Here is a 25,869-nt window from a genome sequence, read left to right as displayed (position 1 = left end):
TTCTTCCTTCAGCTAAAACATGCATGTGGAACCCAAGTATGATCAACCATGTGAACGGGAGACGTGTTCAAATATGTCTCAGTTTTCCTCCCCTGGTACTCGGGTGCAACATTCCAGATGCTTTACTAACACTCTCCCGACTTGGAGAGTCAGCGCCTTTAACCTCCTGTTTGGCCCAGTTTGCAATTTCTGCGGAAGATGAACAGGAATAGCGAGAACCAATGAGAGGCTAGCTGGAGGTGTCTGGTTGGGCAAATTTAACTCTCATTTCCCATCAGGAAGAGGAAGTAACCAAAGGCTCAGCGTGCCAGGCCGGAAGCAGATTAGGGCCTGAAGCCATCCTGCGGTGTTGCGGCCAGCTCACAAGAAAGCGAGTTGAAGAAAGGAGCTCAGGGGCACTGTAATTCACAAACCTGCAGAGTTATAAATGACAGCTATCGTCCAAAAATAGACTGAAGTAAGGCTGCCAAGAGGACTTGAAAGCGGGGCAGAATTGCAGGAAACCGATTTCAGGAGGTAGACTGGAATTGCATTGAAAGCATAGGAAAAGAGGCAGAACGTCCACAATGATGCACTTGGCCAAAAAGGGCGTATGCGTTTTTTCCTGAATATATTCAGGAAAAAACGCATACGCACTTTTTGGCCAACCGAGCAAGCTTGCAAAGGAAACCTGCACTACAATGAAGTCTCACTTCCACCTGGTCAAAAGGGCCATCTGAAAAAAGTGTAAAATCCATAAAGGCACGACAGGCCATGGAGAACTGGGAGCCTTCTTATGCTGATGGGCGGGATGTAAATTGCCAACAGCCACTCTGGAGAAGTGTATGGTGTTTCCTGAAACATCTAAAAAACAAAGCAACAGAGCCTAGGGCACTTCCACTTATGGTCCTATAGCTTAGGGAAATTAAAATCAAAAAGACACAGCCACCCCAAAGTTTGGGACGCCTCTGTTTACAAGAACCTCATTTACAGTACAAGTTCAACATCGCAGAAAGTGAAAAATGGATAAAGAAGTTGTGGTATTCACTTACAAAGCAATATCACTCAGCAATGAAATCTATGTCATCAGGCCCTTAGCAGCACAATGAGTGGATTCAGGTATGATGATTCTAACTGAAATAAGTCACACAGAAAAAGAAACATCATAAGATATCAGTAATACACGGAATGTAAACTTCGCTACACAGGAACTGAATTACAGAACAGAACAGGGTCTCAAATTTAGAAAACCAACTTATTCTTGCTTAAGGGTAAAGGTGAGTTGGGGTGCTGCATAAAACCAGAGATTGAAATGAGCACAGATAAATTTCCTTAAGCCAAATATGGAATAGACAAGAGCTACTGCTTGCTCAACGAAATGGACTCAACACCGCATATTAAACGCCTAAGAATGTACCTGTCTAGTAAGTATCTTAAAACCTATGGATTGCTATGTCTCCGAAAGAGAATCAAGCATGTCTACAGGGGCATAAACGCAGCAGTGATAGGATTGGAGAGGTTCGTGAGCAAATGAAGACCCTTTGAAGTCATATTGCATGGTACCCATTCCACGGGTTTCAACTACCCAGGTTTTAGGTATTCTTCCTTCAGCTAAAACATGCATGTGGAACCCAGAGTATGATCAACCATGTGATCGGGAGACGTGTTCAAATATGTCTCAGTTTTCCTCCCCTGGTACTCGGGTGCAACATTCCAGATGCTTTACTAACACTCTCCCCACTTGGAGAGTCATTCCCTTTAACCTCCTGTTTGGCCCAGTTTGCAATTTCTGCGGAAGATGAACAGGAATAGCGAGAACCAATGAGAGACTAGCTGGAGGTGTCTGGACGGGCAAATTTAACTCTCATTTCCCACCAGGAAGAGGAATTAACCAAAGGCTCAGCGTGCCGTGCCGGAACCAGATTAGGGCCTGAAGCTATCCTGCGGTGTTGCGGCCAGCTCACAAGAAAGCTAGTTGTAGAAAGGAGCTCAGGGGCACTGTAATTCACAAACCTGCAGAGTTATAAATGACAGCTATCGTCCAAAAATAGACTGAAGTAAGGCTGCCAAGAGGACTTGAAAGCGGGGCAGAATTGCAGGAAACCGATTTCAGGAGGTAGACTGGAATTGCATTGAAAGCATAGGAAAAGAGGCAGAACGTACACAATGATGCACTTGGCCAAAAAGGGCGTATGCGTTTTTTCCTGAATATATTCAGGAAAAAACGCATACGCCCTTTTTGGCCAACCAAGCAAGCTTGCAAAGGAAATCTGCACTACAATGAAGTCTCACTTCCCCCCGGTCAAAAGGGCCATCTGAAAAAAGTGTAAAATCCAGAAAGGCAGGACAGGCCATGGAGAACTGGGAGCCTTGTTATGCTGATGGGCGGGATGTAAATTGCCAACAGACACTCGGGAGAAGTATATGGTGTTTCCTGAAACATCTAAAAAACAAAGCAACAGAGCCTAGGGCACTTCCACTTATGGTCCTATAGCTTAGGGAAATTAAAATCAAAAAGACACAGCCACCCCAAAGTTTGGGAAGCCTCTGTTTACAAGAACCTCGTTTACAGTACAAGTTCAACATCGCAGAAAGTGAAAAATGGATAAAGAAGTTGTGGTATTTACTTACAAAGCAATATCACTCAGCAATGAAATCTATGTCATCAGGCCCTTAGCATCACAATGAGTGTATTCAGGTATGATGATTCTAACTGAAATAAGTCACACAGAAAAAGAAACATCATAAGTTATCAGTAATACACGGAATGGAAACTTGGCTACACAGGAACTGAATTACAGAACAGAACAGGGTCTCAAATTTAGAAAACCAACTTATTCTTGCTTAAGGGTAAAGGTGCCTTGGGGTGCTGCATAAAACCAGAGATTGAAATGAGCACAGATAAAGTTCCTTAAGTCAAATATGGAATAGACAAGAGCTACTCCTTGCTCAACGAAATGGACTCAACACCGCATATTAAAAGCTAAGAATGTACCTGACTAGTAAGTATCGTAAAACCTATGGATTGCTATATCTCCGAAAGAGAATCAAGCATGTCTACAGGGGCATAAACGCAGCAGTGATAGGATTGGAGAGGTTCGGTGAGCAAATGAAGACCCTTTGAAGTCATATTGCATGGTACCCATTACACGGGTCTCAACTCTCCAGGTTTAAGGTATTCTTCCTTCAGCTAAAACATGCATGTGGAACCCAAGTATGATCAACCATGTGAACGGGAGACGTGTTCAAATATGTCTCAGTTTTCCTCCCCTGGTACTCGGGTGCAACATTCCAGATGCTTTACTAACACTCTCCCGACTTGGAGAGTCAGCGCCTTTAACCTCCTGTTTGGCCCAGTTTGCAATTTCTGCGGAAGATGAACAGGAATAGCGAGAACCAATGAGAGGCTAGCTGGAGGTGTCTGGATGGGCAAATTTAACTCTCATTTCCCATCAGGAAGAGGAAGTAACCAAAGGCTCAGCGTGCCAGGCCGGAAGCAGATTAGGGCCTGAAGCCATCCTGCGGTGTTGCGGCCAGCTCACAAGAAAGCGAGTTGAAGAAAGGAGCTCAGGGGCACTGTAATTCACAAACCTGCAGAGTTATAAATGACAGCTATCGTCCAAAAATAGACTGAAGTAAGGCTGCCAAGAGGACTTGAAAGCGGGGCAGAATTGCAGGAAACTGATTTCAGGAGGTAGACTGGAATTGCATTGAAAGCATAGGAAAAGAGGCAGAACGTCCACAATGATGCACTTGGCCAAAAAGGGCGTATGCGTTTTTTCCTGAATATATTCAGGAAAAAACGCATACGCACTTTTTGGCCAACCGAGCAAGCTTGCAAAGGAAACCTGCACTACAATGAAGTCTCACTTCCACCTGGTCAAAAGGGCCATCTGAAAAAAGTGTAAAATCCATAAAGGCACGACAGGCCATGGAGAACTGGGAGCCTTCTTATGCTGATGGGCGGGATGTAAATTGCCAACAGCCACTCTGGAGAAGTGTATGGTGTTTCCTGAAACATCTAAAAAACAAAGCAACAGAGCCTAGGGCACTTCCACTTATGGTCCTATAGCTTAGGGAAATTAAAATCAAAAAGACACAGCCACCCCAAAGTTTGGGACGCCTCTGTTTACAAGAACCTCGTTTACAGTACAAGTTCAACATCGCAGAAAGTGAAAAATGGATAAAGAAGTTGTGGTATTCACTTACAAAGCAATATCACTCAGCAATGAAATCTATGTCATCAGGCACTTAGCAGCACAATGAGTGGATTCAGGTATGATGATTCTAACTGAAATAAGTCACACAGAAAAAGAAACATCATAAGATATCAGTAATACACGGAATGTAAACTTGGCTACACAGGAACTGAATTACAGAACAGAACTGGGTCTCAAATTTAGAAAACCAACTTATGCTTGCTTAAGGGGAAAGGTGAGTTGGGGTGCTGCATAAAACCAGAGATTGAAATGAGCACAGATAAAGTTCCTTAAGCCAAATATGGAATAGACAAGAGCTACTCCTTGCTCAATGAAATGGACTCAACACCGCATATTAAACGCCTAAGAATGTACCTGACTAGTAAGTATCTTAAAACCTATGGATTGCTATGTCTCCGAAAGAGAATCAAGCATGTGTACAGGGGCATAAACGCAACAGTGATAGGATTGGAGAGGTTCGGTGAGCAAATGAAGACCCTTTGAAGTCATATTGCATGGTACCCATTCCACGGGTTTCAACTACCCAGGTTTAAGGTATTCTTCCTTCAGCTAAAACATGCATGTGGAACCCAGAGTATGATCAACCATGTGATCGGGAGACGTGTTCAAATATGTCTCAGTTTTCGTACCCTGGTACTCGGATGCAACATTCCAGACGCTTTACTAACACTCTCCTGACTTGGAGAGTCAGTCCCTTTAACCTCCTGTTTGGCCCAGTTTGCAATTTCTGCGGAAGATGAACAGGAATAGCGAGAACCAATGAGAGGCTAGCTGGAGGTGTCTGGACGGGCAAATTTAACTCTCATTTCCCACCAGGAAGAGGAATTAACCAAAGGCTCAGCGTGCCAGGCCGGAACCAGATTAGGGCCTGAAGCCATCCTGTGGTGTTGCGGCCACGTCACAAGAAAGCGAGTTGAAGAAAGGAGCTCAGGGGCACTGTAATTCACAAACCTGCAGAGTTATAAATGACAGCTATCGTCCAAAAATAGACTGAAGTAAGGCTGCCAAGAGGACTTGAAAGCGGGGCAGAATTGCAGGAAACCGATTTCAGGAGGTAGACTGGAATTGCATTGAAAGCATAGGAAAAGAGGCAGAACGTCCACAATGATGAACTTGGCCAAAAAGGGCGTATGCGTTTTTTCCTGAATATATTCAGGAAAAAACGCATACGCCCTTTTTGGCCAACCAAGCAAGCTTGCAAAGGAAATCTGCACTACAATGAAGTCTCACTTCCCCCCGGTCAAAAGGGCCATCTGAAAAAAGTGTAAAATCCAGAAAGGCAGGACAGGCCATGGAGAACTAGGAGCCTTGTTATGCTGATGGGCGGGATGTAAATTGCCAACAACCACTCGGGAGAAGTGTATGGTGTTTCCTGAAACATCTAAAAAACAAAGCAACAGAGCCTAGGGCACTTCCACTTATGGTCCTATAGCTTAGGGAAATTAAAATCAAAAAGACACAGCCACCCCAAAGTTTGGGACGCCTCTGTTTACAAGAACCTCGTTTACAGTACAAGTTCAACATCGCAGAAAGTGAAAAATGGATAAAGAAGTTGTGGTATTCACTTACAAAGCAATATCACTCAGCAATGAAATCTATGTCATCAGGCCCTTAGCAGCACAATGAGTGGATTCAGGTATGATGATTCTAACTGAAATAAGTCACACAGAAAAAGAAACATCATAAGATATCAGTAATACACGGAATGTAAACTTGGCTACACAGGAACTGAATTACAGAACAGAACAGGGTCTCAAATTTAGAAAACCAACTTATTCTTGCTTAAGGGTAAAGGTGAGTTGGGGTGCTGCATAAAACCAGAGATTGAAATGAGCACAGATAAATTTCCTTAAGCCAAATATGGAATAGACAAGAGCTACTGCTTGCTCAACGAAATGGACTCAACACCGCATATTAAACGCCTAAGAATGTACCTGTCTAGTAAGTATCTTAAAACCTATGGATTGCTATGTCTCCGAAAGAGAATCAAGCATGTCTACAGGGGCATAAACGCAGCAGTGATAGGATTGGAGAGGTTCGTGAGCAAATGAAGACCCTTTGAAGTCATATTGCATGGTACCCATTCCACGGGTTTCAACTACCCAGGTTTTAGGTATTCTTCCTTCAGCTAAAACATGCATGTGGAACCCAGAGTATGATCAACCATGTGATCGGGAGACGTGTTCAAATATGTCTCAGTTTTCCTCCCCTGGTACTCGGGTGCAACATTCCAGATGCTTTACTAACACTCTCCCCACTTGGAGAGTCAGTCCCTTTAACCTCCTGTTTGGCCCAGTTTGCAATTTCTGCGGAAGATGAACAGGAATAGCGAGAACCAATGAGAGACTAGCTGGAGGTGTCTGGACGGGCAAATTTAACTCTCATTTCCCACCAGGAAGAGGAATTAACCAAAGGCTCAGCGTGCCGTGCCGGAACCAGATTAGGGCCTGAAGCCATCCTGCGGTGTTGCGGCCAGCTCACAAGAAAGCGAGTTGAAGAAAGGAGCTCAGGGGCACTGTAATTCACAAACCTGCAGAGTTATAAATGACAGCTATCGTCCAAAAATAGACTGAAGTAAGGCTGCCAAGAGGACTTGAAAGCGGGGCAGAATTGCAGGAAACCGATTTCAGGAGGTAGACTGGAATTGCATTGAAAGCATAGGAAAAGAGGCAGAACGTCCACAATGATGCACTTGGCCAAAAAGGGCGTATGCGTTTTTTCCTGAATATATTCAGGAAAAAACGCATACGCACTTTTTGGCCAACCAAGCAAGCTTGCAAAGGAAACCTGCACTACAATGAAGTCTCACTTCCACCTGGTCAAAAGGGCCATCTGAAAAAAGTGTAAAATCCATAAAGGCACGACAGGCCATGGAGAACTGGGAGCCTTCTTATGCTGATGGGCGGGATGTAAATTGCCAACAGCCACTCTGGAGAAGTGTATGGTGTTTCCTGAAACATCTAAAAAACAAAGCAACAGAGCCTAGGGCACTTCCACTTATGGTCCTATAGCTTAGGGAAATTAAAATCAAAAAGACACAGCCACCCCAAAGTTTGGGACGCCTCCGTTTACAAGAACCTCGTTTACCGTACAAGTTCAATATCACAGAAAGTGAAAAATGGATAAAGAACTTGAGGTACTTATGTACAATGCAGTATCACTCAGCAATAAAATCTATGTCATCAGGCCCTTAGCAGCATAATGAGTGGATTCAGGTACGATGATTCTAACTGAAATAAGTCACACAGAAAAAGAAACATCATAAGATATCACTAATACACGGAATGTAAACTTGGCTACACAGGAACTGCATTCCAAAACAGAACAGGGTCTCAAATTTAGAAAACCAACTTATGCTTGCTTAAGGGGAAAGGTGAGTTGGGGTGCTGCATAAAACCAGAGATTGAAATGAGCACAGATAAAGTTCCTTAAGCCAAATATGGAATAGACAAGAGCTACACCTTGCTCAACGAAATGGACTCAACACCCCATTTAAACGCCTAAGAATGTACCTGACTAGTAAGTATCTTAAAACCTATGGATTGCTATGTCTCCAAAAGAGAATCAAGCATGTGTACAGGGGCAAAAACGCAGCAGTGATAGGATTGGAGAGGTTCGGTGAGCAAATGAAGACCCTTTGAAGTCATATTGCATGGTACCCATTACACGGGTCTCAACTCTCCAGGTTTTAGGTATTCTTCCTTCACCTAAAACATGCATGTGGAACCCAGAGTATGATCAACCATGTGAACAAGAGACATGTTCAAATATGTCTCAGTTTTCCTCCCCTGGTACTCGGGTGCAACATTCTAGACGCTTTACTAACACTCTCCCGACTTGGAGAGTCAGTGCCTTTAACCTCCTGTTTGGCCCAGTTTGCAATTTCTGCGGAAGATGAACAGGAATAGCGAGAACCAATGAGAGGCTAGCTGGAGGTGTCTGGATGGGCAAATTTAACTCTCATTTCCCATCAGGAAGAGGAAGTAACCAAAGGCTCAGCGTGCCAGGCCGGAAGCAGATTAGGGCCTGAAGCCATCCTGCGGTGTTGCGGCCAGCTCACAAGAAAGCGAGTTGAAGAAAGGAGCTCAGGGGCACTGTAATTCACAAACCTGCAGAGTTATAAATGACAGCTATCGTCCAAAAATAGACTGAAGTAAGGCTGCCAAGAGGACTTGAAAGCGGGGCAGAATTGCAGGAAACCGATTTCAGGAGGTAGACTGGAATTGCATTGAAAGCATAGGAAAAGAGGCAGAACGTCCACAATGATGCACTTGGCCAAAAAGGGCGTATGCGTTTTTTCCTGAATATATTCAGGAAAAAACGCATACGCACTTTTTGGCCAACCAAGCAAGCTTGCAAAGGAAACCTGCACTACAATGAAGTCTCACTTCCACCTGGTCAAAAGAGCCATCTGAAAAAAGTGTAAAATCCATAAAGGCACGACAGGCCATGGAGAACTGGGAGCCTTCTTATGCTGATGGGCGGGATGTAAATTGCCAACAGCCACTCTGGAGAAGTGTATGGTGTTTCCTGAAACATCTAAAAAACAAAGCAACAGAGCCTAGGGCACTTCCACTTATGGTCCTATAGCTTAGGGAAATTAAAATCAAAAAGACACAGCCACCCCAAAGTTTGGGACGCCTCTGTTTACAAGAACCTCGTTTACAGTACAAGTTCAACATCGCAGAAAGTGAAAAATGGATAAAGAAGTTGTGGTATTCACTTACAAAGCAATATCACTCAGCAATGAAATCTATGTCATCAGGCACTTAGCAGCACAATGAGTGGATTCAGGTATGATGATTCTAACTGAAATAAGTCACACAGAAAAAGAAACATCATAAGATATCAGTAATACACGGAATGTAAACTTGGCTACACAGGAACTGAATTACAGAACAGAACTGGGTCTCAAATTTAGAAAACCAACTTATGCTTGCTTAAGGGGAAAGGTGAGTTGGGGTGCTGCATAAAACCAGAGATTGAAATGAGCACAGATAAAGTTCCTTAAGCCAAATATGGAATAGACAAGAGCTACTCCTTGCTCAATGAAATGGACTCAACACCGCATATTAAACGCCTAAGAATGTACCTGACTAGTAAGTATCTTAAAACCTATGGATTGCTATGTCTCCGAAAGAGAATCAAGCATGTGTACAGGGGCATAAACGCAACAGTGATAGGATTGGAGAGGTTCGGTGAGCAAATGAAGACCCTTTGAAGTCATATTGCATGGTACCCATTCCACGGGTTTCAACTACCCAGGTTTAAGGTATTCTTCCTTCAGCTAAAACATGCATGTGGAACCCAGAGTATGATCAACCATGTGATCGGGAGACGTGTTCAAATATGTCTCAGTTTTCGTACCCTGGTACTCGGATGCAACATTCCAGACGCTTTACTAACACTCTCCTGACTTGGAGAGTCAGTCCCTTTAACCTCCTGTTTGGCCCAGTTTGCAATTTCTGCGGAAGATGAACAGGAATAGCGAGAACCAATGAGAGGCTAGCTGGAGGTGTCTGGACGGGCAAATTTAACTCTCATTTCCCACCAGGAAGAGGAATTAACCAAAGGCTCAGCGTGCCAGGCCGGAACCAGATTAGGGCCTGAAGCCATACTGTGGTGTTGCGGCCAGGTCACAAGAAAGCGAGTTGAAGAAAGGAGCTCAGGGGCACTGTAATTCACAAACCTGCAGAGTTATAAATGACAGCTATCGTCCAAAAATAGACTGAAGTAAGGCTGCCAAGAGGACTTGAAAGCGGGGCAGAATTGCAGGAAACCGATTTCAGGAGGTAGACTGGAATTGCATTGAAAGCATAGGAAAAGAGGCAGAACGTCCACAATGATGAACTTGGCCAAAAAGGGCGTATGCGTTTTTTCCTGAATATATTCAGGAAAAAACGCATACGCCCTTTTTGGCCAACCAAGCAAGCTTGCAAAGGAAATCTGCACTACAATGAAGTCTCACTTCCCCCCGGTCAAAAGGGCCATCTGAAAAAAGTGTAAAATCCAGAAAGGCAGGACAGGCCATGGAGAACTGGGAGCCTTGTTATGCTGATGGGCGGGATGTAAATTGCCAACAACCACTCGGGAGAAGTGTATGGTGTTTCCTGAAACATCTAAAAAACAAAGCAACAGAGCCTAGGGCACTTCCACTTATGGTCCTATAGCTTAGGGAAATTAAAATCAAAAAGACACAGCCACCCCAAAGTTTGGGACGCCTCTGTTTACAAGAACCTCGTTTACAGTACAAGTTCAACATCGCAGAAAGTGAAAAATGGATAAAGAAGTTGTGGTATTCACTTACAAAGCAATATCACTCAGCAATGAAATCTATGTCATCAGGCCCTTAGCAGCACAATGAGTGGATTCAGGTATGATGATTCTAACTGAAATAAGTCACACAGAAAAAGAAACATCATAAGATATCAGTAATACACGGAATGTAAACTTGGCTACACAGGAACTGAATTACAGAACAGAACAGGGTCTCAAATTTAGAAAACCAACTTATTCTTGCTTAAGGGTAAAGGTGAGTTGGGGTGCTGCATAAAACCAGAGATTGAAATGAGCACAGATAAATTTCCTTAAGCCAAATATGGAATAGACAAGAGCTACTGCTTGCTCAACGAAATGGACTCAACACCGCATATTAAACGCCTAAGAATGTACCTGTCTAGTAAGTATCTTAAAACCTATGGATTGCTATGTCTCCGAAAGAGAATCAAGCATGTCTACAGGGGCATAAACGCAGCAGTGATAGGATTGGAGAGGTTCGTGAGCAAATGAAGACCCTTTGAAGTCATATTGCATGGTACCCATTCCACGGGTTTCAACTACCCAGGTTTTAGGTATTCTTCCTTCAGCTAAAACATGCATGTGGAACCCAGAGTATGATCAACCATGTGATCGGGAGACGTGTTCAAATATGTCTCAGTTTTCCTCCCCTGGTACTCGGGTGCAACATTCCAGATGCTTTACTAACACTCTCCCCACTTGGAGAGTCAGTCCCTTTAACCTCCTGTTTGGCCCAGTTTGCAATTTCTGCGGAAGATGAACAGGAATAGCGAGAACCAATGAGAGACTAGCTGGAGGTGTCTGGACGGGCAAATTTAACTCTCATTTCCCACCAGGAAGAGGAATTAACCAAAGGCTCAGCGTGCCGTGCCGGAACCAGATTAGGGCCTGAAGCCATCCTGCGGTGTTGCGGCCAGCTCACAAGAAAGCGAGTTGAAGAAAGGAGCTCAGGGGCACTGTAATTCACAAACCTGCAGAGTTATAAATGACAGCTATCGTCCAAAAATAGACTGAAGTAAGGCTGCCAAGAGGACTTGAAAGCGGGGCAGAATTGCAGGAAACCGATTTCAGGAGGTAGACTGGAATTGCATTGAAAGCATAGGAAAAGAGGCAGAACGTCCACAATGATGCACTTGGCCAAAAAGGGCGTATGCGTTTTTTCCTGAATATATTCAGGAAAAAACGCATACGCACTTTTTGGCCAACCAAGCAAGCTTGCAAAGGAAACCTGCACTACAATGAAGTCTCACTTCCACCTGGTCAAAAGGGCCATCTGAAAAAAGTGTAAAATCCATAAAGGCACGACAGGCCATGGAGAACTGGGAGCCTTCTTATGCTGATGGGCGGGATGTAAATTGCCAACAGCCACTCTGGAGAAGTGTATGGTGTTTCCTGAAACATCTAAAAAACAAAGCAACAGAGCCTAGGGCACTTCCACTTATGGTCCTATAGCTTAGGGAAATTAAAATCAAAAAGACACAGCCACCCCAAAGTTTGGGACGCCTCCGTTTACAAGAACCTCGTTTACCGTACAAGTTCAATATCACAGAAAGTGAAAAATGGATAAAGAACTTGAGGTACTTACGTACAATGCAGTATCACTCAGCAATAAAATCTATGTCATCAGGCCCTTAGCAGCATAATGAGTGGATTCAGGTACGATGATTCTAACTGAAATAAGTCACACAGAAAAAGAAACATCATAAGATATCACTAATACACGGAATGTAAACTTGGCTACACAGGAACTGCATTCCAAAACAGAACAGGGTCTCAAATTTAGAAAACCAACTTATGCTTGCTTAAGGGGAAAGGTGAGTTGGGGTGCTGCATAAAACCAGAGATTGAAATGAGCACAGATAAAGTTCCTTAAGCCAAATATGGAATAGACAAGAGCTACACCTTGCTCAACGAAATGGACTCAACACCCCATTTAAACGCCTAAGAATGTACCTGACTAGTAAGTATCTTAAAACCTATGGATTGCTATGTCTCCAAAAGAGAATCAAGCGTGTGTACAGGGGCAAAAACGCAGCAGTGATAGGATTGGAGAGGTTCGGTGAGCAAATGAAGACCCTTTGAAGTCATATTGCATGGTACCCATTACACGGGTCTCAACTCTCCAGGTTTTAGGTATTCTTCCTTCACCTAAAACATGCATGTGGAACCCAGAGTATGATCAACCATGTGAACAAGAGACGTGTTCAAATATGTCTCAGTTTTCCTCCCCTGGTACTCGGGTGCAACATTCCAGACGCTTTACTAACACTCTCCCGACTTGGAGAGTCAGTGCCTTTAACCTCCTGTTTGGCCCAGTTTGCAATTTCTGCGGAAGATGAACAGGAATAGCGAGAACCAATGAGAGGCTAGCTGGAGGTGTCTGGACGGGCAAATTTAACTCTCATTTCCCACCAGGAAGAGGAATTAACCAAAGGCTCAGCGTGCCGTGCTGGAACCAGATTAGGGCCTGAAGCCATCCTGCGGTGTTGCGGCCAGGTCACAAGAAAGCGAGTTGAAGAAAGGAGCTCAGGGGCACTGTAATTCACAAACCTGCAGAGTTATAAATGACAGCTATCGTCCAAAAATAGACTGAAGTAAGGCTGCCAAGAGGACTTGAAAGCGGGGCAGAATTGCAGGAAACCGATTTCAGGAGGTAGACTGAAATTGCATTGAAAGCATAGGAAAAGAGGCAGAACGTACACAATGATGCACTTGGCCAAAAAGGGCGTATGCGTGTTTTCCTGAATATATTCAGGAAAAAACGCATACGCCCTTTTTGGCCAACCAAGCAAGCCTGCAAAGGAAATCTGCACTACAATGAAGTCTCACTTCCCCCCGGTCAAAAGGGCCATCTGAAAAAAGTGTAAAATCCATAAAGGCACGACAGGCCATGGAGAACTGGGAGCCTTCTTATGCTGATGGGCGGGATGTAAATTGCCAACAGCCACTCTGGAGAAGTGTATGGTGTTTCCTGAAACATCTAAAAAACAAAGCAACAGAGCCTAGGGCACTTCCACTTATGGTCCTATAGCTTAGGGAAATTAAAATCAAAAAGACACAGCCACCCCAAAGTTTGGGAAGCCTCTGTTTACAAGAACCTCGTTTACAGTACAAGTTCAACATCGCAGAAAGTGAAAAATGGATAAAGAATTTGTGGTATTTACTTACAAAGCAATATCACTCAGCAATGAAATCTATGTCATCAGGCCCTTAGCATCACAATGAGTGGATTCAGGTATGATGATTCTAACTGAAATAAGTCACACAGAAAAAGAAACATCATAAGTTATCAGTAATACACGGAATGGAAACTTGGCTACACAGGAACTGAATTACAGAACAGAACAGGGCCTCAAATTTAGAAAACCAACTTATTCTTGCTTAAGGGTAAAGGTGCCTTGGGGTGCTGCATAAAACCAGAGATTGAAATGAGCACAGCTAAAGTTCCTTAAGTCAAATATGTAATAGACAAGAGCTACTCCTTGCTCAACGAAATGGACTCAACACCGCATATTAAAAGCCTAAGAATGTACCTGAGTAGTAAGTATCTTAAAACCTATGGATTGCTATGTCTCCGAAAGAGAATCAAGCATGTCTACAGGGGCATAAACGCAGCAGTGATAGGATTGGAGAGGTTCGGTGAGCAAATGAAGACCCTTTGAAGTCATATTGCATGGTACCCATTACACGGGTCTCAACTCTCCAGGTTTAAGGTATTCTTCCTTCAGCTAAAACATGCATGTGGAACCCAAGTATGATCAACCATGTGAACGGGAGACGTGTTCAAATATGTCTCAGTTTTCCTCCCCTGGTACTCGGGTGCAACATTCCAGATGCTTTACTAACACTCTCCCGACTTGGAGAGTCAGCGCCTTTAACCTCCTGTTTGGCCCAGTTTGCAATTTCTGCGGAAGATGAACAGGAATAGCGAGAACCAATGAGAGTCTAGCTGGAGGTGTCTGGACGGGCATATTTAACTCTCATTTCCCACCAGGAAGAGGAATTAACCAAAGGCTCAGCGTGCCGTGCCGGAACCAGATTAGAGCCTGAAGCCATCCTGCGGTGTTGCGGCCAGCTCACAAGAAAGCGAGTTGAAGAAAGGAGCTCAGGGGCACTGTAATTCACAAACCTGCAGAGTTATAAATGACAGCTATCGTCCAAAAATAGACTGAAGTAAGGCTGCCAAGAGGACTTGAAAGCGGGGCAGAATTGCAGGAACCCGATTTCAGGAGGTAGACTGGAATTGCATTGAAAGCATAGGAAAAGAGGCAGAACGTCCACAATGATGCACTTGGCCAAAAAGGGCGTATGCGTTTTTTCCTGAATATATTCAGGAAAAAACGCATACGCCCTTTTTGGCCAACCAAGCAAGCTTGCAAAGGAAATCTGCACTACAATGAAGTCTCACTTCCCCCCGGTCAAAAGGGCCATCTGAAAAAAGTGTAAAATGCAGAAAGGCAGGACAGGCCATGGAGAACTGGGAGCCTTGTTATGCGGATGGGCGGGATGTAAATTGCCAACAGACACTTGGGAGAAGTGTATGGTGTTTCCTGAAACATCTAAAAAACAAAGCAACAGAGCCTAGGGCACTTCCACTTATGGTCCTATAGCTTAGGGAAATTAAAATCAAAAAGACACACCCACTCCAAAGTTTGGGACGCCTCTGTTTACAAGAACCTCGTTTACAGTACAAGTTCAACATCGCAGAAAGTGAAAAATGGATAAAGAACTTGTGGTACTTACGTACAATGCAGTATCACTCAGCAATGAAATCTATGTCATCAGGGCCGTAGCAGCATAATGAGTGGATTCAGGTACGATGATTCTAACTGAAATAAGTCACACAGAAAAAGAAACATCATAAGATATCACTAATACACGGAATGTAAACTTGGCTACACAGGAACTGAATTACAGAACAGAACAGGGTCTCAAATTTAGAAAACCAACTTGTGCTTGCTTAAGGGGAAAGGTGAGTTGGGGTGCTGCATAAAACCAGAGATTGAAATGAGCACAGATAAAGTTCCTTAAGCCAAATATGGAATAGACAAGAGCTACTCCTTGCTCAACGAAATGGACTCAACACCGCATATTAAACGCCTAAGAATGTACCTGACTAGTAAGTATCTTAAAACCTATAGATTGCTATGTCTCCGAAAGAGAATCAAGCATGTGTACAGGGGCATAAACGCAGCAGTGATAGGATTGGAGAGGTTCGGTGAGCAAATGAAGACCCTTTGAAGTCATATTGCATGGTACCCATTCCACGGGTTTCAACTACCCAGGTTTTAGGTATTCTTCCTTCAGCTAAAACATGCATGTGGAACCTAGAGTAAGATCAACCATGTGATCGGGAGACGTGTTCAAATATGTCTCAGTTTTCGTACCCTGGTACTCGGGTGCAACATTCCAGACGCTTTACTAACACTCTCCCCACTTGGAGAGTCAGCGCCTTTAACCTCCTGTTTGGCTCAGTTTGCAATTTCTGTGGAAGATGAACAGGAATAGCGAGAACCAATGAGAGGCTAGCTGGAGGTGTCTGGACGGGCAAATTTAACTCTCATTTCCCACCAGGAAGAGGAAATAACCAAAGGCTCAGCGTGCCGTACCGGAACCAGATTAGAGCCTGAGGCCATCCTGCGGTGTTGCGGCCAGCTCAAAAGAAAGCGAGTTGAAGAAAGGAGCTCAGGGGCACTGTAATTCACAAACCTGCAGAGTTATAAATGACAGCTATCGTCCAAAAATAGACTGAAGTAAGGCTGCCAAGAGGACTTGAAAGCGGGGCAGAATTGCAGGAAACCGATTTCAGGAGGTAGACTGGAATTGCATTGAAAGCATAGGAAAAGAGGCAGAACGTCCACAATGATGCACTTGGCCAAAAAGGGCGTATGCGTTTTTTCCTGAATATATTCAGGAAAAAACGCATACGCCCTTTTTGGCCAACCAAGCAAGCTTGCAAAGGAAATCTGCACTACAATGAAGTCTCACTTCCCCCTTGTCAAAAGGGCCATTTGAAAAAAGTGTAAAATCCAGAAAGGCAGGACAGGCCATGGAGAACTGGGAGCCTTGTTATGCTGATGGGCGGGATGTAAATTGCCAAAAACCACTCGGGAGAAGTGGTTGGTGTTTCCTGAAACATCTAAAAAACAAAGCAACAGAACCTAGGGCACTTCCACTTATGGTCCTATAGCTTAGGGAAATTAAAATCAAAAAGACACAGCCACCCCAAAGTTTGGAATGGCTGTGTTTACAAGAACCTCGTTTACAGTACAAGTTCAACATTGCAGAAAGTGAAAAATGGATAAAGAAGATGTGGTATTTACTTACAAAGCAATATCACTCAGCAATGAAATCTATGTCATCAGGCCCTTAGCAGCACAATGAGTGGATTCAGGTATGATGATTCTAACTGAAATAAGTCACACAGAAAAAGAAACATCATAAGATATCAGTAATACACGGAATGTAAACTTGGCTACACAGGAACTGAATTACAGAACAGAACAGGGTCTCAAATTTAGAAAACCAACTTATTCTTGCTTAAGGGTAAAGGTGAGTTGGGGTGCTGCATAAAACCAGAGATTGAAATGAGCATAGATAAAGTTCCTTAAGCGAAATATGGAATAGACAAGAGCTACTCCTTGCTCAACGAAATGGACTCAACACCCCATATTAAACGCCTAAGAATGTACCTGACTAGTAAGTATCTTAAAACCTATGGATTGCTATGTCTCCGAAAGAGAATCAAGCATGTGTACAGGGGCATAAACGCAGCAGTGATAGGATTGGAGAGGTTCGGTGAGCAAATGAAGACCCTTTGAACTCATATTGCATGGTACCCATTACACGGGTCTTAACTCTCCAGGTTTAAGGTATTCTTCCTTCAGCTAAAACATGCATGTGGAACCTAGAGTATGATCAACCATGTGATCGGGAGACGTGTTCAAATATGTCTCAGTTTTCGTACCCTGGTACTCGGGTGCAACATTCCAGACGCTTTACTAACACTCTCCCGACCTGGAGAGTCAGTCCCTTTAACCTCCTGTTTGGCCCAGTTTGCAATTTCTGCGGAAGATGAACAGGAATAGCGAGAACCAATGAGAGACTAGCTGGACGTGTCTGAACGGGCAAATTTAACTCTCATTTCCCACCAGGAAGAGGAATTAACCAAAGGCTCAGCGTGCCGTGCCGGAACCAGATTAGGGCCTGAAGCCATCCTGCGGTGTTGCAGCCAGGTCACAAGAAAGCGAGTTGAAGAAAGGAGCTCAGGGGCACTGTAATTCACAAACCTGCAGAGTTATAAATGACAGCTATCGTCGCAAAATAGACTGAAGTAAGGCTGCCAAGAGGACTTGAAAGCGGGGCAGAATTGCAGGAAACCTATTTCAGGAGGTAGACTGGAATTGCATTGAAAGCATAGGAAAAGAGTCAGAACGTCCACAATGATGCACTTGGCCAAAAAGGGCGTATGCGTTTTTTCCTGAATATATTCAGGAAAAAACGCATACGCCCTTTTTGGCCAACCAAGCAAGCTTGCAAAGGAAATCTGCACTACAATGAAGTCTCACATCCCCCCGGTCAAAAGGGCCATCTGAAAAAAGTGTAAAATCCAGAAAGGCAGGACAGGCCATGGAGAACTGGGAGCCTTGTTATGCTGATGGGCGGGATGTAAATTGCCAACAGACACTTGGGAGAAGTGTATGCTGTTTCCTGAAACATCTAAAAAACAAAGCAACAGAGCCTAGGGCACTTCCACTTATGGTCCTATAGCTTAGGGAAATTAAAATGAAAAAGACACAGCCACCCCAAAGTTTGGAACGGCTTTGTTTACAAGAACCTCGTTTACAGTACAAGTTCAACATCGCAGAAAGTGAAAAATGGATAAAGAAGTTGTGGTATTCACTTACAAAGCAATATCACTCAGCAATGAAATCTATGTCATCAGGCCCTTAGCAGCACAATGAGTGGATTCAGGTATGACGATTCTAAGTGAAATAAGTCACACAGAAAAAGAAACATCATAAGATATCAGTAATACACGGAATGTAAACTTGGCTACACAGGAACTGAATTACAGAACAGAACAGGGTCTCAAATTTAGAAAACCAACTTATGCTTGCTTAAGGGTAAAGGTGAGTTGGGGTGCTGCATAAAACCAGAGATTGAAATGAGCACAGATAAAGTTCCTTAAGCCAAATATGTAATAGACAAGAGCTACTCCTTGCTCAACGAAATGGACTCAACACCGCATATTAAACGCCTAAGAATGTACCTGACTAGTAAGTATCTTAAAACCTATAGATTGCTATGTCTCCGAAAGAGAATCAAGCATGTGTACAGGGGCATAAACGCAGCAGTGATAGGATTGGAGAGGTTCGGTGAGCAAATGAAGACCCTTTGAAGTCATATTGCATGGTACCCATTCCACGGGTTTCAACTACCCAGGTTTTAGGTATTCTTCCTTCAGGTAAAACATGCATGTGGAACCTAGAGTAAGATCAACCATGTGATCGGGAGACGTGTTCAAATATGTCTCAGTTTTCGTACCCTGGTACTCGGGTGCAACATTCCAGACGCTTTACTAACACTCTCCCCACTTGGAGAGTCAGCACCTTTAACCTCCTGTTTGGCCCAGTTTGCAATTTCTGTGGAAGATGAACAGGAATAGCGAGAACCAATGAGAGGCTAGCTGGAGGTGTCTGGACGGGCAAATTTAACTCTCATTTCCCACCAGGAAGAGGAAATAACCAAAGGCTCAGCGTGCCGTACCGGAACCAGATTAGAGCCTGAGGCCATCCTGCGGTGTTGCGGCCAGCTCAAAAGAAAGCGAGTTGAAGAAAGGAGCTCAGGGGCACTGTAATTCACAAACCTGCAGAGTTATAAATGACAGCTATCGTCCAAAAATATACTGAAGTAAGGCTGCCAAGAGGACTTGAAAGCGGGGCAGAATTGCAGGAAACCGATTTCAGGAGGTAGACTGGAATTGCATTGAAAGCATAGGAAAAGAGGCAGAACGTCCACAATGATGCACTTGGCCAAAAAGGGCGTATGCGTTTTTTCCTGAATATATTCAGGAAAAAACGCATACGCCCTTTTTGGCCAACCAAGCAAGCTTGCAAAGGAAATCTGCACTACAATGAAGTCTCACTTCCCCCCGGTCAAAAGGGCCATCTGAAAAAAGTGTAAAATCCAGAAAGGCAGGACAGGCCATGGAGAACTGGGAGCCTTGTTATGCGGATGGGCGGGATGTAAATTGCCAACAGACACTTGGGAGAAGTGTATGGTGTTTCCTGAAACATCTAAAAAACAAAGCAACAGAGCCTAGGGCACTGCCACTTATGGTCCTATAGCTTAGGGAAATTAAAATCAAAAAGACACACACACCCCAAAGTTTGGGACGCCTCTGTTTAGAAGAACCTCGTTTACCGTACAAGTTCAATATCACAGAAAGTGAAAAATGGATAAAGAACTTGTGGTACTTACGTACAATGCAGTATCACTCAGCAATGAAATCTATGTCATCAGGCCCGTAGCAGCATAATGAGTGGATTCAGGTACGATGATTCTAACTGAAATAAGTCACACAGAAAAAGAAACATCATAAGATATCACTAATACACGGAATGTAAACTTGGCTACACAGGAACTGAATTACAGAACAGAACAGGGTCTCAAATTTAGAAAACCAACTTGTGCTTGCTTAAGGGGAAAGGTGAGTTGGGGTGCTGCATAAAACCAGAGATTGAAATGAGCACAGATAAAGTTCCTTAAGCCAAATATGGAATAGACAAGAGCTACTCCTTGCTCAACGAAATGGACTCAACACCGCATATTAAACGCCTAAGAATGTACCTGACTAGTAAGTATCTTAAAACCTATAGATTGCTATGTCTCCGAAAGAGAATCAAGCATGTGTACAGGGGCATAAACGCAGCAGTCATAGGATTGGAGAGGTTCGGTGAGCAAATGAAGACCCTTTGAAGTCATATTGCATGGTACCCATTCCACGGGTTTCAAATACCCAGGTTTTAGGTATTCTTCCTTCAGGTAAAACATGCATGTGGAACCTAGAGTAAGATCAACCATGTGATCGGGAGACGTGTTCAAATATGTCTCAGTTTTCGTACCCTGGTACTCGGGTGCAACATTCCAGACGCTTTACTAACACTCTCCCCACTTGGAGAGTCAGCGCCTTTAACCTCCTGTTTGGCCCAGTTTGCAATTTCTGTGGAAGATGAACAGGAATAGCGAGAACCAATGAGAGGCTAGTTGGAGGTGTCTGGACGGGCAAATTTAACTCTCATTTCCCACCAGGAAGAGGAAATAACCAAAGGCTCAGCGTGCCGTACCGGAACCAGATTTGAGCCTGCGGCCATCCTGCGGTGTTGCGGCCAGCTCAAAAGAAAGCGAGTTGAAGAAAGGAGCTCAGGGGCACTGTAATTCACAAACCTGCAGAGTTATAAATGACAGCTATCGTCCAAAAATAGACTGAAGTAAGGCTGCCAAGAGGACTTGAAAGCGGGGCAGAATTGCAGGAAACCGATTTCAGGAGGTAGACTGGAATTGCATTGAAAGCATAGGAAAAGAGGCAGAACGTCCACAATGATGCACTTGGCCAAAAAGGGCGTATGCGTTTTTTCCTGAATATATTCAGGAAAAAATGCATACGCCCTTTTTGGCCAACCAAGCAAGCTTGCAAAGGAAATCTGCACTACAATGAAGTCTCACTTCCCCCCGGTCAAAAGGGCCATCTGAAAAAAGTGTAAAATCCAGAAAGGCAGGACAGGCCATGGAGAACTGGGAGCCTTGTTATGCTGATGGGCGGGATGTAAATTGCCAACAACCACTCGGGAGAATTGTATGGTGTTTCCTGAAACATCTAAAAAACAAAGCAACAGAACCTAGGGCACTTCCACTTATGGTCCTATAGCTTAGGGAAATTAAAATCAAAAAGACACAGCCACCCCAAAGTTTGGAACGGCTCTGTTTACAAGAAGCTCGTTTACAGTACAAATTCAACATCGCAGAAAGTGAAAAATGGATAAAGAAGTTGTGGTATTTACTTACAAAGCAATATCACTCAGCAATGAAATCTGTATCATCAGGCCCTTAGCAGCACAATGAGTGGATTCAGGTATGATGATTCTAACTGAAATAAGTCACACAGAAAAAGAAACATCATAAGATATCAGTAATACACGGAATGTAAACTTGGCTACACAGGAACTGAATTACAGAACAGAACAGGGTCTCAAATTTAGAAAACCAACTTATGCTTGCTTAAGGGTAAAGGTGAGTTGTGGTGCTGCATAAAACCAGAGATTGAAATGAGCACAGATAAATTTCCTTAAGTCAAATATGGAATAGACAAGAGCTACTCCTTGCTCAACGAAATGGACTCAACACCGCATATTAAACGCCTAAGAATGTACCTGACTAGTAAGTATCTTAAAACCTATGGATCGCTATGTCTCCGAAAGAGAATCAAGCATGTGTACAGGGGCATAAACGCAGCAGTGATAGGATTGGAGAGGTTCGGTGAGCAAATGAAGACCCTTTGAAGTCATATTGCATGGTACCCATTCCACGGGTCTTAACTCTCCAGGTTTAAGGTATTCTTCCTTCAGATAAAACATGCATGTGGAACCCAAGTATGATCAACCATGTGAACGGGAGACGTGTTCAAATATGTCTCAGTTTTCCTCCCCTGGTACTCGGGTGCAACATTCCAGACGCTTTACTAACACTCTCCCCACTTGGAGAGTCAGCGCCTTTAACCTCCTGTTTGCCCCAGTTTGCAATTTCTGCGGAAGATGAACAGGAATAGCGAGAACCAATGAGAGGCTAGCTGGAGGAGTCTGGACGGGCAAATTTAACTCTCATTTCCCACCAGGAAGAGGAATTAACCAAAGGCTCAGCGTGCCGTGCCGGAACCAGATTAGGGCCTGAAGCCATCCTGCGGTGTTGCGGCCAGGTCACAAGAAAGCGAGTTGAAGAAAGGAGCTCAGGGGCACTGTAATTCACAAACCTGCAGAGTTATAAATGACAGCTATCGTCCAAAAATAGACTGAAGTAAGGCTGCCAAGAGGACTTGAAAGCGGGGCAGAATTGCAGGAAACCGATTTCAGGAGGTAGACTGGAATTGCATTGAAAGCATAGGAAAAGAGGCAGAACGTCCACAATGATGCACTTGGCCAAAAAGGGCGTATGCGTTTTTTCCTGAATATATTCAGGAAAAAACGCATACGCCCTTTTTGGCCAACCCAGCAAGCTTGCAAAAGGAAATCTGCACTACAATGAAGTCTCACTTCCCCCCGGTCAAAAGGGCCATCTGAAAAAAGTGTAAAATCCAGAAAGACAGGACAGGCCATGGAGAACTGGGAGCCTTGTTATGCTGATGGGCGGGATGTAAATTGCCAACAACCACTCGGGAGAAGTGTATGGTGTTTCCTGAAACATCTAAAAAACAAAGCAACAGAACCTAGGGCACTTCCACTTATGGTCCTATAGCTTAGGGAAATTAAAATCAAAAAGACACAGCCACCCCAAAGTTTGGAACGGCTCTGTTTACAAGAACCTCGTTTACAGTACAAGTTCAACATCGCAGAAAGTGAAAAATGGATAAAGAAGTTGTGGTATTTACTTACAAAGCAATATCACTCAGCAATGAAATCTATGTCATCAGGCCCTTAGCAGCACAATGCGTCGATTCAGGTATGATGATTCTAACTGAAATAAGTCACACAGAAAAAGAAACATCATAAGATATCAGTAATACATGGAATGTAAACTTGGCTACACAGGAACTGAATTACAGAACAGAACAGGGTCTCAAATTTAGAAAACCAACTTATGCTTGCTTAAGGGTAAAGGTGAGTTGGGGTGCTGCATAAAACCAGAGATTGAAATGAGCACAGATAAAGTTCCTTAAGCCAAATATGAAATAGACAATAGCTACTCCTTGCTCAACGAAATGGACTCAACACCCCATATTAAACGCCTAAGAATGTACCTGACTAGTAAGTATCTTAAAACCTATGGATTGCTATGTCTCCAAAAGAGAATCAAGCATGTGTACAGGGGCATAAACGCAGCAGTGATAGGATTGGAGAGGTTCGGTGAGCAAATGAAGACCCTTTGAAGTCATATTGCATGGTACCCATTACACGGGTCTCAACTACCCAGGTTTTAGGTATTCTTCCTTCACCTAAAACATGCATGTGGAACCTAGAGTATGATCAACCATGTGATCGGGAGACGTGTTCAAATATGTCTCAGTTTTCGTACCCTGGTACTCGGGTGCAACATTCCAGACGCTTTACTAACACTCTCCCGACTTGGAGAGTCAGTCCCTTTAACCTCCTGTTTGGCCCAGTTTGCAATTTCTGCGGAAGATGAACAGGAATAGCGAGAACCAATGAGAGGCTAGCTGGAGGTGTCTGGACGGGCAAATTTAACTCTCATTTTCCACCATGAAGAGGAATTAACCAAAGGCTCAGCGTGCCCTGTCGGAACCAGATTAGGGCCTGAAGCCATCCTGTGGTGTTGCGGCCAGGTCACAAGAAAGCAAGTTGAAGAAAGGAGCTCAGGGGCACTGTAATTCACAAACCTGCAGAGTTATAAATGACAGCTATCGTCCAAAAATAGACTGAAGTAAGGCTGCCAAGAGGACTTGAAAGGGGGGCAGAATTGCAGGAAACCGATTTCAGGAGCTAGACTGGAATTGCATTGAAAGCATAGGAAAAGAGGCAGAACGTCCACAATGATGCACTTGGCCAAAAAGGGCGTATGCGTTTTTTCCTGAATATATTCAGGAAAAAACGCATACGCCCTTTTTGGCCAACCCAGCAAGCTTGCAAAGGAAATCTGCACTACAATGAAGTCTCACTTCCCCCCGGTCAAAAGGGCCATCTGAAAAAAGTGTAAAATCCAGAAAGGCAGGACAGGCCATGGAGAACTGGGAGCCTTGTTATGCTGATGGGCGGGATGTAAATTGCCAACAACCACTGGGGAGAAGTGTATGGTGTTTCCTGAAACATCTAAAAAACAAAGCAACAGAACCTAGGGCACTTCCACTTATGGTCCTATAGCTTAGGGAAATTAAAATCAAAAACACACAGCCACCCCAAAGTTTGGAACGGCTCTGTTTACAAGAACCTCGTTTACAGTACAAGTTCAACATCGCAGAAAGTGAAAAATGGATAAAGAAGTTGTGGTATTTACTTACAAAGCAATATCACTCAGCAATGAAATCTATGTCATCAGGCCCTTAGCAGCACAATGAGTCGATTCAGGTATGATGATTCTAACTGAAATAAGTCACACAGAAAAAGAAACATCATAAGATATCAGTAATACATGGAATGTAAACTTGGCTACACAGGAACTGAATTACAGAACAGAACAGGGTCTCAAATTTAGAAAACCAACTTATGCTTGCTTAAGGGTAAAGGTGAGTTGGGGTGCTGCATAAAACCAGAGATTGAAATGAGCACAGATAAAGTTCCTTAAGCCAAATATGGAATAGACAAGAGCTACTCCTTGCTCAACGAAATGGACTCAACACCCCATATTAAACGCCTAAGAATGTACCTGACTAGTAAGTATCTTAAAACCTATGGATTGCTATGTCTCCAAAAGAGAATCAAGCATGTGTACAGGGGCATAAACGCAGCAGTGATAGGATTGGAGAGGTTCGGTGAGCAAATGAAGACCCTTTGAAGTCATATTGCATGGTACCCATTACACGGGTCTCAACTACCCAGGTTTTAGGTATTCTTCCTTCAGCTAAAACATGCATGTGGAACCTAGAGTATTATCAACCATGTGATCGGGAGACGTGTTCAAATATGTCTCAGTTTTCGTACCCTGGTACTCGGGTGCAACATTCCAGACGATTTACTAACACTCTCCCCACTTGGAGAGTCAGTCCCTTTAACCTCCTGTTTGGCCCAGTTTGCAATTTCTGCGGAAGATGAACAGGAATAGCGAGAACCAATGAGAGGCTAGCTGGAGGTGTCTGGACGGGCAAATTTAACTCTCATTTCCCACCATGAAGAGGAATTAAACAAAGGCTCAGCGTGTCCTGCCGGAACCAGATTAGGGCCTGAAGCCATCCTGTGGTGTTGCGGCCAGGTCACAAGAAAGTAAGTTGAAGAAAGGAGCTCAGGGGCACTGTAATTCACAAACCTGCAGAGTTATAAATGACAGCTATCGTCCAAAAATAGACTGAAGTAAGGCTGCCAAGAGGACTTGAAAGCGGGGCAGAATTGCAGGAAACCGATTTCAGGAGCTAGACTGGAATTGCATTGAAAGCATAGGAAAAGAGGCAGAACGTCCACAATGATGCACTTGGCCAAAAAGGGCGTATGCG

The 25,869-nt window shown here is 43.8% G+C and overlaps 1 long non-coding RNA gene across 4 annotated transcripts in view; it reads right to left on the bottom strand.

Annotated features, from left to right (window-relative positions):
• LOC307181161 overlaps positions 1-25,869 on the bottom strand; it is a 165,188-nt gene that overhangs the window by 124,215 nt on the left and 15,104 nt on the right. The window contains exon 3 of one of the 4 annotated variants that reach the window (XR_013826052.1): positions 13,732-13,746. The exons of the other annotated variants lie outside the window; for them this stretch is intronic. This is a non-coding gene — a long non-coding RNA (uncharacterized lncRNA). Of the gene's footprint in view, positions 1-13,731; positions 13,747-25,869 lie in introns of those variants that run through there. 4 annotated transcript variants of the gene reach the window in all.

Source organism: Stenella coeruleoalba (genome assembly GCF_951394435.1).
Source record: "Stenella coeruleoalba genome assembly, contig: scaffold_268, whole genome shotgun sequence".
NCBI classification, from domain to species: domain Eukaryota; kingdom Metazoa; phylum Chordata; class Mammalia; order Artiodactyla; family Delphinidae; genus Stenella; species Stenella coeruleoalba.
The sequence above is the reverse complement of the archived record's forward strand: the minus strand, read 5'-3'. Positions and strand labels throughout refer to the sequence as shown.